This window comes from Leptidea sinapis, chromosome 16 (genome assembly GCF_905404315.1).
Source record: "Leptidea sinapis chromosome 16, ilLepSina1.1, whole genome shotgun sequence".
In the NCBI taxonomy this organism is placed as follows: domain Eukaryota; kingdom Metazoa; phylum Arthropoda; class Insecta; order Lepidoptera; family Pieridae; genus Leptidea; species Leptidea sinapis.
Window position 1 is genome coordinate 2,813,495 of NC_066280.1, and position 16,078 is coordinate 2,829,572.

Here is a 16,078-nt window from a genome sequence, read left to right on the forward strand (position 1 = left end):
TTTTATAAGTCATATCATAGTAATATGATTTCAAGCAGTCAGAAATTTTATTGACTTTGTGTTTTTGACAAATGTGCTAAAAAAATTATTTTATAGAAAAAATATCTATGTTTGCCCTCTAGTCTCGTTTTATGAAATTTTGCTTCAAAAATGAACATTTCAGTGACTAAAATCCCAATTAATTATATTACTAATTCGGATTACCACATAAACGATATCTAGTCGGGCGAAGTCACGTTTGACACTTGTTTTAAAATTGAACATTTAAGTGTGAAAAAAAACCGAATTAATTATATTAATAATCTGGATTGCCGCGTAAATGACATCCTAGTAGGGCTAAGTCACATTTGACACTTGTTTTAAAATTGAACATTTAAGTGTGAATAAAATCCGAATTTATTGTCGGATTGCCACGTAAACGACATCTAGTGGAGCGAAGGCACGTTTGACATTTCTTTTAAATAAATTGAACTGGAATTACAATGAATTTATAAGAATATAGACCCTCGGAACATTATCAGATGTTTTCTTCTCTATATTTGGCCGCCCTATAACAGTCCTACACCAGCCCATCTCGATCGCTGAATATTTAACAAGCATAAGTGCCCCTTAAATGCTACGCTCGACGCATGCTAATCGTTCTATAAGTAAAACTTTTTACGTTTATGTGAGCATTAAGAATCCTCAACTGATATAATATGTAATTAATTACCCTCACAAATAAATGAAATGATATAACTAACGACAGATTGCAGCACAGCTCTGTATAAAAGGCATAAAAAGGCATTTATTTTCTCAAAATTGATTCCTTTAGAATTCTTTTTGATGTCATTTCTACTACTATTATTATTTCTACTACTAGATACTACTACCGCTTCGGAAACACATGGCGCTCTGAGAGAGAAGAAGCGGTGCGAGAAACTCTCCCAGCATTTTTTTTTTTTGCGCTCTTTTCAATAAAAATATACAATATTGTACAGTCATTTCTATCGCTATAAAATAATCACAATCTAGTCCCAGGCTGTCCGATCACTTAGATATTCAGCAGTGGAGTAATAGAATTTACGACTGAGCCATTTTTTTTATAAAACATTTAGATTTAATTTATAGATAATGCCTGAACAGTGGCTGGGACTTTATTATAGAAGTGTATACATTTACCCTTAAAGCTATTATGTATCTTATGAAACCTACTAGAATTAGTTATAAGCAATCCCTTATTTCTAGTGTTATAATAATGTAAAATCACTATTAAGAGCAAAGAGGTGACGATTTTTGTGAACGTATATTAAATTTTCATAAATGTACTGACAATGAACAGTCATAATATTTATTTCGTTAAATTTTTTTAAAACAAATTTGGCAATGGATTTAATAAAATACAGAAGCCAAAATAATGTCTTAAATCTAGTAATTTACTAGAATATCTAGATAAGACGCAGACATTTTCGTAGTAGAAAATCCTTGGATTACTATACCTTAAAAATAATTTTTATTTAATTTATTATTTTGATAAATTCTCCGTAAGTAATTAAATTAAAAAAATATTTCGTCTATGAAAGGAAAAGTCACTGTTAAGAGTAGTTGTTTTAGACTTTGTTAAATAATGTAGGTACTTAATGTATTTCTTGGAACAAGGAACTCTAATAAAATTATATTTTAAAGAACTTATTAAATTTTATTATAGTTTTTTTTTTTTTTTTTTTGAGAGGAGGAAATACTGTTACGTATTTACGCCCCGGAACGGGCGTAATATGTCGGACTCGAGTGTCCGCGTAAACGGACGCCCCATACCGACTAAAACCTCCTCTGTGCTGTTAGCAGCCCTGGCTTTCACAGCGAAGTAGGACGTGGGCCGTGGAGGCCGCAAAGATTACGCAACAACATTCGCGGGGCGTCTCCTAAGGAGACTCGAACCTCAGACCGGCTGTGTGCTTGTGGGAAGGAGAGAGAATGAAAATGAAAATGAAGATGAAAAAGAAATGAGAAGAACACACTCGCCGGCGAGTGTGGTGATGTTTAGTGTAATGTATGTAAGTGTGTGTGTATGTGTTTATGATTGTATGTATGTATGTTTGTATGTGTGTAAGTAGTGTAAATGTTAGTGTGCATGTATGTTTGTGTTTGTGTCTGTTTGTGGAGTGTGTTTGTGGTTGTGTAAGTGGTGTATGTCAGTCCGTGTGTTTGTGGTTGTGTAAGTGGTGTATGTCAGTCCGTGTGTTAGTGAGTGTAGTGAAACTATTACAGGACGAGGACTAACGTCTCGTCGGGTATCAATACAATGTGTGGTGTATCTAGGGTACGGGCCGCTGGCCATCGTCAGAGTGACGAGTGCCAGGTGGTTTGCGGTGGTTGACCGCGCCTACGCCTGCGAAGGCGGTGTGTGCGTGTCTGTGTCGGTGTTTGTGTGGGTGTCGCGTTCGCGATGGTGATGTCGTCATCCGGGTCTACCGTTACGTGTCTGGGACGTCTTATTGGGTTGAGACTATGGTGAAGGGGGGTGTACCCGCATGCCTTCCTAAACAAGATGTTGGGATGGTTAGGCGCCTTGTCAAAGAAGCGTCGCGAGATCTCTTTAAAGTGTTGAGCTATCGTCGGAAGCTCTAGGTCGCGGTGAAGGTCAACGTTTCGGATGAACCACGGGGCTCCGGTTGCCATGCGCGTGAATTTATTTTGAACTACTTGCAAACGACGTAAGTAGCTTGGTCGGGCGTGCGCAAAAACGACGCTTGCGTATGACAGTATGGGCCGTACGATGGTTTTGTACAGCGTCACTTTGTGTTTGAGCGGAAGTTTGCTTCGCCCACACACAAGTGGAAAAAGGCGACTGAGGACAAATCGGGCTCTATTGCATACCGTATCAATATGTTTCTTGAAGTACATATTGCTGTTGAACGTGACTCCTAAGTATTTGTAATCCTTCACCCACGGTATGGGTGTTTCATACAATTTAATGACGTCGGTCGGTCGTTGTTTAGCGCGGATGCTATTCGCGTTACCGAAGAGTACCGCTGCACTCTTGATGGGGTTCACTTCAATCCGCCATTTTCTGAACCAGTTGCCTAGTTCATCGACGGTGGCTTGAAGCACTTTAATGTTCCTGCTCAAGGTTGAGCGGTTCAATAGAGCGGAGCCAAAGTAGAGTGCCGTATCGTCAGCGTACTGAGCGAGCTGGACATTCAGAAACTTGGGAATGTCGCTCGTGAAGAGCGAGAAAAGAGTGGGAGAGAGGACTGAACCCTGTGGCACGCCAGACCTGATGGGTCTGGGTGAGGATAGGGTGCCCTCTACTCGATATCGGAAGGAGCGATCAGTAAGGTAGGCTCGTATGATGCCCACGAGCCTGTCTGGCACTCCCAGTTGATACAGCTTGAATACTAAGCCGTTGTGCCATACCTTGTCGAATGCCTTCGCGACATCGAAAAACACGGCTGCCGTGGTAGCGTGAAGTTGACGCCGTACGAGAATGTACTCGGTGAGTCGGTGAGCCTGCTGGGGACACGAGTGAGCGGTTCTGAATCCGAACTGTATGTCGGGTATCAGGTTGAGCTCCGCGATGTAATGATTAAGACGCGCGAGAATTAATCTTTCGTAAAGTTTCCCGATCGAGTTAATTAAGCTAATAGGCCTATAGCTACTCGGATTAGCTTTAGGTTTATTGGGTTTTGGGATACCGATAACAATGGAATCTTTCCATTGTTCGGGGAACGCGCTATTAGACAATAGAATATTAAAAATGGTAACCAATAAAGTAATAAGAGTCGAGGGTAGGATTTTAAGAACCCTATTGTTTATAGTGTCGGGCCCCGGGGCCTTCTTGGAGTGAAGCTCCTTAATAATTAGCTTCACCTCTTCGTAAGAGGTGGGTTTTATTACATTGCCTGAAGGGCTCAGAGCGGAGCGACGTTCAACTTCACGATCAACTTCGTCAACGTGTGGCGGGTCGGCTGCTGCATTTGGAGAGCACTGACTCTCGAGACTATCGGCGAGGCATTCAGCCTTCTCATCGTCATCGAGCGCCGGCTGCAGTCCCGGTCTGTCCAAAGGAGGCATGACAGTGGGCGGCTCCTGTTTGAACGCGCGAGGCAGCTTCCAGAAAGCCACATGTGATGGCTTAAGGTTGCCGAGCAAGCGGTCCCAACGTTCGCCGCGGAGTTCCGCGATACGTTCCCGTACCACCCGCTGTAGGTAGCGGAGGTGGCGCCTATTCTCGACCGACGGATACCTGTCGTAAAGTCTAGTGGCTCTGTGCTTCTGTGTGAGTAAGTTCCTGACCTCTGGAGGCAGGTTTAGGCGATGCGGTTGCATCGTCGGAACCTGCCTGGAGCAGGCCTTGATCCTATTCTGTATGTGTGACGTCACATGAGAGATAGCACTGTGAGCCGTGTCCGATGACGTCCGGTATAAGGTCAAGGTCGTCGGACTTGATAGACTCGAGATCCTTTTCCAGCCGTTGCCAGTCGATCACTGTTTTCGTCGGTGGTTGAAAGTTGACCGGTGGGCCTAGATTTAGGACGACGGGCCGGTGGTCTGACTCTAATTCGTGAAAAACCTCGATTGAATTTACATTGAGCGTTACGTTCTTAAGTAACGCAACGTCTAGAATGTCGGGTCGGTGCGCGACGTTATCCGGATAATGTGTTGGTTCGTCAGGTGCTATTACTGAAAAGTTCAGCGTGTCTGTCAGCGAATCTAATAAGATTCCGTTTCTATTTGTGGCTCTACTGTTCCAGCTGGAGTGTTTGGCGTTAAGATCGCCACCCACTATGACTGCAGCCCCGTGGCCGAGTAATGCTTCTATATCTGTGTATAATACTTTTTTGTTAGGCGGAAGATACGCTGAAATAACAGTGATCGGCTGGTGATTCGCCATACTGACCCGGATGGCAGAGGCCTCGATGTTAGTGAGGACCGGAGGATCTATAGGTATACAGTGTAGAGACCTTTTAAAATAAATGAGGGTGCCGCCCATACGGGTGGTGCGATCATTCCTGACTAAGTTATAATTAGCGATACGCGGATCGCGTATACGTGGTTTTAGAAATGTCTCTTGCACTAAGAATAGGTCTAATTGATGTTCGTGAGCAAAATCCTTCACCAAGTCTAGTTGAGGCTTAAGGCCTTGGGCGTTAAAATACGCTATACGGAGCGTATGTGGTTTAACCCGTCCGCTTACGTAATTAGGCATCGCGAATGTTTTTATACTTTCTCCCTATATCGGTGAGGGCACGGAATATTTTGCCGTTGTCTGCCATAACTTGCAGTAGCGACGGCGGGTCGTCCCGGACAGCATCGAGCCTGCTGGCCAGGGCTGTGATTTCATCAATGTCGAACAGCTCTGACAGTTCGAACATGAAGACGCGGGCGCCGGTGGCCTCGGTCGCGGGACCGACGCCGCCGGGCGGGACGCTAGCGGTGGCTGGAGGGGCGCGGGGGCCGCGAGAGTGGCCTCTGTGGCAGCGTTGGCAGCCGGAGGAGACCTCGCCCAGGCGTTTACCTTCGGAGGCGGCGCAGGTTTGAAGGTCGGAGTGAACTCCACCTTCTCTGCTCTGCCTTGCGGCTGGCGGCACCCTGGGTGACGCTTGTGTTTGGGTGCCTTGGGACACCCGCGATAGCTCGCGGGGTGCCCCTTCTCCCCGCACAAGACGCAGGCCGGGGGCTCCGCGCATTGCGCTGGTCGAGGGCACTCCGGCGTGCCATGTTTGCCGAGGCACTTCACACACCTCGGGGTGTGTTCACAGTTGCGTGCCGAGTGCCCGTATAACTGGCATCTGTGACACTGACCGGGCCCACCGCGGTTGCGAGGAGCTTCGGCCTTGATGCCCTGAAGGGAGCAAATCGATTTAATATTGAAAATTTCCTTTCCCTCTTGCGTGAGGTCGAGGACGACGAGAACCATGTTAAATGGTTGTTTGTTGGTGGTTCCGCGCATACGGTGCACCTTGTGTGCAGGGTAACCCTGCTCTTTGAGGTCCGACAAAATGTCGGCCTCGTCTAATTCTCTGGGGACGTTCCTAATAACGACCCTCAGACGCTTCTCCTCAGGCAGGGCGTACGTCTGGAAACCCACACTCAGCTCTCTAAGAAGAGATGTCAAGGCGCGGTGGTCCGCTACCTCTTTGGTCTCTAATTTGATGAGAGATTGGTACGCCCTCGCCTGGAAGGAGAGCGTCTTCGGGATCCTATTTCTGATAGCTAACCAGCGGCCTCGGTCTCCTATAAAAATAAGAGGCGGGCGCTTGGTTGGAGGCGGTACGCGGGCTTCAGCGGGCGCGGGCGCGGACTCGGGAGTGGAGCTAGTCGTGGCCGCGGCTTACTTGGCGGGTGTGCCATCAAGAGAAGGCGATTCGCGACCGCGCTTCTTCTTGCGACTGACGATGATGAAACCGTCAGTATCCGACGCGACACTCTCCGCTCTCGACGGTAGAGCGGATTCCGGCTGGGCCGGTGAAGCACTGGAAGCCTGACGGGCTTCCGTGCGGTCAGGACTGACCGCGGGGACCTTAGGGGTCGCCTGCGCGTCAAAGTACGCCTGAAGGACAGGCGGACGGGCTGATCGGGTGATCACTTTTCTCGGTTTGACCGAGGCCACGGAACTTGCGTCGGACGCATTACCTATCTCCATTTCGGATTCCCCGTCGGAACTCGAAACGTCAGATAACGATTTATATTTTTTGTATTTGGCTGTCTGGATATCTATCGTTTCCTTAATTAACGGAGCGATCTTCTCCGTAAATAATTTATCTAGCAGGGCGCTTATCGCAAGCCCTCGTCGGCAACCATTGGTGAAGCCATGGTTGTTATTAATTAGGTTAAGCGGGTGACAACCCCCGCTGCCCGAGTCAGGCAGAGGGGGAATATAATAATAAAGTGGACAACTATAGTTTAGTTGTACACTTGCACATTAAAAAAATACTATTAATAATATTTATTATAGTTATTTATAACAATATTTCATGATTATGTCATATGTCATAATGGTCACGCCCAACTGACTTATTATGTAACACTTTTTTTTTTTTATGAAAATACGGGACGAGACGAGCAGGACGTTCATACAGTGCAGTGCCGCTCGGGATTCTTGAAAAGCTCAAAAATTCTGAGCGGCACTACAATTGCGCCCGTCACCTTGAGATATGAGATGTTAAGTCTCACTTGCCCAGTAATTTCACTAGCTACGGCGACCTTCAGACAGATACACAGTAATGTTTACGCAGAAAAATGCGCCGTTGTGGTACCCATAATCTAGCCGGCATCCTATGCAAAGGAGCCTCTTACTGGCAAATAACATATTTTAATCCTCATAATAAATACTACCGCGGATCCGGCAAACGTAGTTTTGCCATATAATTAAGTACCCCATGTGCGCTCATCTCAGTTGCTTGACTTAATTATTTGTATATGGAATATATAAGTAATTTGAATTTGGCGTTATTTTGTGGAAATTCATAATTAATCAAATGTTATGAGCCTTCTTGAGTGAAAATTCCGCCAAGACTCGTCTTCAATCTATTCGACACGTGTTTCGCATTTACACGAGGCATCCTCAGAAGATGTTGACTGCATTGGTATTTGCTTACTGTAATGCAATGTAGACATGAAGAATAAAATAACATGCGCAACTGCTACTGTAGTTCAAAATGAACCAGGTGTCCTTAAAATGAAATAGAAATAACTTAGATGAATTAAAAGAAATGAATAACCGATCGTAAAGAAACAATAATAAGTAAAAAATTTACCGAAATTTCTGAAGTACAAGAAAATCCTAAGAGAAATCCCTTGCTCAACTGTAGGATTAATTTGAACTATTCCAGAGAACAAGTTGCCGAGTTCCGAGCCTCAAGCGGCATGCAAAATTTTAGATCTAAATCTCAAATTAGGATCTCCGAATAAGTATATTTATTCCTATTCGGTTTCGTTCCAATTAAATTTCAACTTCCATAGTTAGATAATTCATACGTCTAACGGACGTTCCAAATATTCAGTCCATCTCTTACTTGAGATAAAAATCTTAATTATAGTTGACTTTTCTGTTCCAATAAACTTATCTATCGACGGTAACTCACCCTATCCGTGCACGCTGTCTGTCAATGGGACGACGTATACCTTACCAGCGATATAAAGTTTGTATGGAAAATGAAATTCACGCGTCCCAATATAAGGTGATAACAATGACTTATACCCGTATATTGGGACAGCTACAGATTATTTACAGCTAATTACTGACGGTAGAAGGCAGTAATTGATCTCTATCTGTAGATAGTATACTTGGAACGGCCGTAAATGATCTAAGCGTCAATATATAAATTTTGGTGAGTTTTGTGGTCGACATATGTAATTAGTTTTATAAAATACAGATTATTAGAAAAGATTGTAAATTCGTTTTATAGATATATTTTCGCGTAGCAACGCTTCGACGTATATGACGAGAGTTGTCAAACGTCATATCGTGCAGCAACGTACATGACGAACTTCAAGACATTGATAATTTCAACAGATCCTTGAGCAACACTCGTAGCTCTAGCGTAAAAGTGTTTTGTAAAGTTAATGGAAATTTCTAGTAAGTTCAGGATCAAATCGAACAGAAAAACAGGGATGGAAAATGTGTAAGCAGGATAAAAATAGTTAAAAGAATTTTCTAGTACAATTTAAATTTAAAGATGGAATGGGAGAATCATTTTGAAAATAGAACAGATCCGGGGGTATATAAGCCGTACTAAGCGTGGCCTACGGCAGTTCTAGTTCTGACTCGAAAGTGTAAAGAAGAAGAAGAAGAAAAGAAGTAGTAGTGAAAAGTGAAAGTGTTCCAAGAAGAAGAAGATAGAAGAGAGTTAGTGTTTGGTGCGGTGTGACGCGTTGAAGGTACCGCCGCCCACAAGAGGAACAGCGGCAGACCGGCGAAGTGCAAGTTGAGAAAAAGTGAACGCAAATAAAGACTCGTTCCTATAAACGGAGTATTATTTCCAATCCCTCGTGTCAATATCATTTACATATTCGTGATCAACGCGTACTCTTGGATGCACTACATTGCAAAAAAATGTATCTGTCTGTCTTTAAATTTATATTCAATTAGGGCCATATCTCTGTTTACCTTCAGGCTCGATTACAACATAGTTTGATTGTATTTAGAACCCCATATGATTGGTTGGTCATCACCTTCCTTAATATATTTATCACCTCAATATGGCCTCAAAACACTTATGCATCCTGTATTTTTGCTGTAAAAGCCTTTAGGGAGATCAGCTCACAAGAGGTTTTAGTAGGCAGGGGGTGTTTACACCTGAGCTCGACATATGGGCCCTGTTTCGGGTTCTAAACTCATAAATGTAAATACAACAACTTCAATCTCCAGTCCAAAAAAAAAACCTGCAAGCATATTTAAAAAAATATGAGGAGGACTTTTAATTCTTTATTTATTTTAGCATGCAAATACAGGGATCTAGGCTCCAAATATGATTTTGTCCCATTCGGTGTCGAGACCCTTGGTCCATGGGGTCCTAGCGCTTTTTAAGGAAATGGCAAGAAGGTTAGTCGACATCACAGGAGACCGAAGAGCTGGCAGCTACCTCGGACAAAGAATTAGTCTAGATATTCAAAGAGGAAACACTGCCACGATCTTCAGAACCTTGCCAAAATTGACACCTTTTAATAATATATTTTAGTTATCATATTTATATCCTTTAAGGCTTTTAGATACAGATTCTGCTTAAATTTGTAATTATTAAAATTATTTATTTGAGTTACTTATTTAAAAAAATATGGCAATTAAATAAAGTTTATTCTTTATGGACATCAACATCAGAGCTACTTTTTTTAAATGGAACTAATCAGCTGTTAGTATAGTTATAGTAAAATAAATGAAGTTTGGTAAAAAAATAAATATACATACCTATCTTGCTTAGTAACTTCTGTCAGAATGCAACTCTATTTCATTTTAAAAGACAGTGTTTATATAAAATAGACAAAAGGAATTTCGAGGATCAAAATGCTCACAAGTCAGATAAACTCCACAACGAATCCCGACTCCGCGTAACGAACACTTGTTTGTTCTGAAGGATTGTGCGGTGCTATCAAGGCTTACAGACTCGTTCAATTTATACAGGATTATATGTTACTTTAGTTTTTTTTTAATAATATTGACACACTTTTTTTTACACAATTTATCTTGCCACAAATTAGGAATATATAGCCTGTGTTATGGGTTGCAAGACAACGGTATTTCATCTTTTTACTAAATTTTCTTTAATACAAATTGAAAATTTTCCTCTTTGTTTAGACTTGATTACTTAAAATTAACCTTATTACTTTATAAGTTGCATTTTTTTTTTCGTTTTTTCGTAGTATCGTGCGAGCACTCTTCCGCTGAGCCACGACCAGAATCTACTTTACAGTTGATAACTTAAACAAATATTGGGATTGAGCTGGTTATCAACTGTAAAATAGATCCTGTAGATGAAGCCACAACATGAGAATTGAACAAGACATGTCAAGATTCATGAACTTTACGTCACTTGTTTGGTTTGCTCAGTGGAAAAGCGCTCGGAACGCGAGAGATCGCGGGTTGGACTCCCGCATCGTTTTTAAATTTATTTTTCAAATTAATTTTATTAATTAACTTATTACATGTATGTTATTTAAAAAAATCTTAAGCAAATCGAATTCCTTACAGCATTGTCTGTTGGAAATATTTGTCGAGGAATTTTATTCTGAGTGGGTACATCGACCGTTCTATATCAGAACATCCCCTATAATGGACTAAGGAAGATAAGAGATATAACTTACATTGTGGGTGAATAGGCTGATGATACACTAGAATACTATTTGATAAGAACAAATTAATTTGATAGGATAGGACATTTTAGTAAGTAGTTGTTTTGTCTGGTGATATTTCAATTCTGGTAATTTTCAAATTCAAATTCAAATATTTTTATTCAAAATAGCATGTGAAATCACTTATTGAAAGTCAAAAAACTACCACCCGTTCCAAAATGAATGCCTCAGGCCTGAGAAGAATGGGCGCAACAAACTCAGCGGGCTTTTTTTTCATCAAAAATATGTTTTACAAGAGTAAGAAAGTGCGATAAAAGATACGAAATGAAAATTAATATTATTCTATTAAAATAAGGGATGAGAATAGCGGGACGTTCAGTTCATGGTTATTGACAAGCCCAGCCCATTACAATGAAGTGCCGCTCAGGATTCTTGAAAAGCTTCAAAAATTCTGAGCGCTCATCATCTTGAGACATGAGATGTTAAGTCTCATTTGCCCAGTAATTTCACTAGCTATAGCGCCCTTTAGACTGAAAGATAATAATGCTCACACATTACTGCTTAACGGCAGAAAAAGGCGCCGTTGTGGTACCCATAATCTAGCCGGCATCCTGTGCAAAGGATACCGGCTAGTAAAGGCCTCTCACTGGTAAAGGCTCATTTTCCAATAGCAAAAACTGCCGGGTTACCAAGACCCAAGACCGGTTACCGATTGATCGACAGATTGTGCCTAACTCGATTAAAGATGTATGTTATATATATAATCTTTGAGTGCATAGGATAATAAAGCCTGTTATTATCCTCAATTTTTTTTGGGATTGGATAGTTAAGTTCAAAATTATGTAGTCTAGGACTACCCCTTGAGGACCTAAATATAAGTATTAGCATTGGAGTCAACTCAGGGACTGACGTTCAGAGCACAGGGGAAGAAATGCTATCCGTCCCACATGGTTTCTTAGCTTACAAAGAAAACAAAACTCCCGAAACAGCTTTTTGGCTAGCCGCTGAGCAGAATTCTATAGCGCCCAGAACTTATGTATTTCGGCCGGGTCCACGACAACCAACCTTCTTATAATACGTAAGAGTCAATATGGCTGAATGCACATTTCAGGCTACTAAATATATATGTATAAAAATATCGAGTAGTAAGGTATTTAATATTATACTTTCATAATATTTAGTAATACTCAAAAATTTCAAATGAATTGAGAAAATTATGGTACAAACAGAACGTAATTATGAAGAAAGTCTTTAACAAACCATAAAATATAATGTTATTTTAAGTGTAGAAATTTCGCTTAGTGTAAAAGCAGCCTCTGGGATGTGCCTTAATGTTTCGAGACCAGCTGATGGCTCGACCGAAAGACATTACCCTTTTGTCTTATAGCCCATAACATTCAATCAAATACCAACCTTAACTGAAGCATGATAGTGATTAAATTTGAACATTGCCATTTTAAATATTGTTTTGAGGTAGAAAATTGCTTGGAACTCAAAAGTGCATCAATCTTGCCATTTGTCATTCTCTCGTCAACATTTTAATAGCGTTAAATGAGGCAGTTTCTTAATTATATTCTTAAAATTGATGATTTTGAGTTTAAAATTTAGAGGATTAATAATTATATATTGGCTTATTTGTTTAATCTTCAGGTTAAATAACTGACAAAATTATCTGCTGAATAATGATTGGAAATTGTTTGCTTTTTGATTTCAATAGTTTTTGAGGCGTATTGAGCATTTGACTTTGTGGGCATTTAATGAGATTGTGTCGTCACGCTTGCCTATGTAACATGGGCTTAGTTGTATTTTATATTTTTATCGTCACTTTGATGTAGTTATTCTTGCCAGCAAACCGTATCATGAATACAGATAGTAAATGAGCCATTTGCTCGTCTGATTCAAAGTGAACCCATAGACTGTTGATATTTACAATTTAATATTTCACACGCGCATCAGGTTTGCAAAGTAAGGAGGAGGCGACGTCAATATATTAGAGATCTTAGGTAAAGTAAGTTCAAAATGAAAGAGGTGGTATGGTGGGGGAAGAGGGGCTTACCGGCAATCACTACTTGAGTGCCAGCAGAGCAGTCGAGGTTAGCACAGACGACTTACTCAGGTAGGTAGATTTTCAATTGGGTAGTGGTAAAGGTGTGAAAAAAGCAATTGTGTTGTTTTATGAAACCAATTGCAAAATAACTGAAAGGAAAAAAAACGAATGCTTTACTGAAACTAAAATGCCGGATTGCGTAGTAAAACTTTGTAAAAATAATACTACAAAAGAAGAAAGACACTGGGATCACATATAATCAGTAAATATTTTGTATTTTATTAATTTCAATGTAAAATACCACGAAGCGTTGAGTGTCAAGATGCCACGCACACAAGCGTGTAATAGTTGCCGTAATAAAAAAGCTATTGTTTTTAGTTAGTGCGGTATCGATTTGGAGCCCAGCAGAGACCAATCCTTTATCTATGGGATAAGATAATAATTTATAGACATTTACTGTAGCAACTTTATTAACCTCTCTCTATCGACCATCTATTTAAAACACATCACAGCGCATAGGTGCTTACAAACCGTATAGTGAAAATATTTGTCAACAAACGATGAAAACGTAACAAGGTAACGTTTATCCTACTTTAATTAAACTGCGGTCGCACCAAACAAAAACCACGACGGCAACGAATCAATTCCGCGTCAGGAGATTACTTTGTAAAGTTGAAAAGGGTTGCGCAATTCGGTACCAAATTGAAATTCTTTTGTAATGTACGCGCCTTTCCACGTCCTAAATGCTACCTGCCTTTGAATCAGACCGCAATGTTTTCAATAAAACTTTGCATGTTCTATAAAACGTATTATGAAACTATTTTGTAATACCAACACACAGGTTTTAACTGAAACTGTATCCAATTATAACTTTATCAAACTGTATCAAATTGATTTTTATATAAAATGCTAATTTTTTCGGATACATTGGAGGACTTGAGCTTCCTAGTGCGATGTTACCGAGTCGATACGACATGGGTACCTTAAAAAAAGTGTATACACCTTCGCTCCTGTGATTCCTCTGGTATTGCAAGAGACTGTAGGCGACTATGATCACTTAACACTTACTAGGTGACCCATACACCCGTTTGTCCTTCTTTTCCATAAAAAAAGAACCTCCTTAGGAGAACGATAGACTTGACCTCGCGGCAAGTCACCCATGTACCAAACAATCAAATCTGCTGTGAGTAGTCTCAAACATGAGTCCCATAAAAAATACAAGAGTTGTAGAGTTTTATATATATATATATATATATTATTAACTAAATATGGATATACTTAGAGCAATAAAAAATGCATGTCGTTTCCAAGATTCGCGGAGGTGCAAAATTGAGAAATTAGGGATCAATTTAAAATCCACTAGGTCCTCCATGGGTACAGAAAATGAATTTGTAAAATCATTTTTTAAATACAACATAATTTCCCGTGTAAAGTTATCATGCTCACTGTATACAATAAATATCGTTTCCAATGTTCTTGGAGTGGGTAGGATCGAATTCAAAATTCCTATTTTAATATGCATTGTAATTATATGTTAACGGACAAACACAATTTTAGGACAATAAAATTTTTCCTAGGCCAAAAAATTTATCCCTTAAAATATTGTTTTCCTTTTCTCTCTATAGTTATGGACTAGGCCAAACCCGTTTATCCAGGGTTGTATTTATTCACGTTAGGCTCTTACTAGTTCATTCTAGGCTAAATGGGTTTTTCCAAAGGCCAATAGAAGAAACTTTGTTTAGCCTAGTCTGTACCTATATATCCGATTCTCCTTAGGGATTGGCCTAGGAAAAACTATATTGTCCTAAAACTAGGTTTGGCCAGTAACTCCGTGACCGTCATTTCCGTGACCAACATGAATAAAGTGATTTTGATCTGAATTGATTGATTTGATTTGACCACTTATACGTATTTATATACCAATTAGTTAAAAATACAATAATGGGATCATTCATTCCTGCCTGTCTGTCCACCTGTCATACATCTGTGATACATCTAATCTAATTTAGAGCAATTATAATAGTGTTTTCTTGTTTATACTTAACTTCTAATTTCTAATTAATTTTCAGTTTATATTAATGAGATTTTTGAATATTCACTGAGATTCACAGCATTAACACTAAACATCGCATAGTTTTTAAGAGGCACAATTAAGCCCAATACGCACATAACGCGGACAATGACCTGAATAAAAGTTATGTTTAATATGATTTTATCAGCTTATGTCAACTCTTTTTTAAGCTTCTTTTTTTATGAAAATGAGGCACGAGACGAGCAGAAAGTTCAGCTGATGGTAATTGATATGCCCTACCCATTACAATGCAGTGCCGCTCAGGATTCTTGAGACATAAGATTATAAGTCTCATTTGCCCAGTAATTTCACTAGCTACGGTGCCCTTCAAACCGAAACACAGTAATTTTTACACATTAGTGCTTCACGACAGAAATAAGCGCCGTTGTGGTACCCATTATCTAGCCGGCTTCCTGTGCAAAGAGGCCTCCCACTGGTTAATGAGCCTCGTCTCATTTTCATTATTATAAAACATTTTAAATATATAGGTACAAAACCTACAAACAAATGGCCAATACATAATTTACGTTATTTCACTACTTTATTAATATTATTATTACCAACAGTTAAATCTATCTAAGTTTTTCCCGTTTCTTTTGATTAAATGAAAGATTAGACTTAGTTAAGGAACGAAATAAAACCACAGGAGTTGAGCGAAGCATGAAAGCACTTACCTAGAGGATATTAACTGGCAACCATCGGACCCGTGGGCGCAGCTTTGCCGTGAAATCAATTAGTTTGAGACTAATCGCCTGAAAGGGTCACTACATCACAGTTCAGCACATGAATAATGCGACAAAGGTCGTTTTAAGAAACTTTAGCAGCTGATGCTAAAGCGATGTGGTCTTATTCTAATTTGATAGAATCAATTAGATGGGGATAATAATGGAGCTAAGTTTTAAAGGTTAATACTGTACCTAACCTATCTAATTCTTCAGCCAATAAGAGCTGCGATTTCAACACGTAACTTATCGTACAACAAAAGCCACATAATAAATGAGGTTGAACATCAGTGTTCTAGCTTTGTTCCTTAATATAAAATCATTTTATATGTAATTTGTTAGCAACTTTTTCACATGTGGAATATGAGTTTCGTTTTCGGAATGACGTTTTAAAACTAAACAGTAAACTAACGTGTGTTACGCATGATTTCAGAATAGAGTCGTTATCTTAGATAAATGATTGAAAGG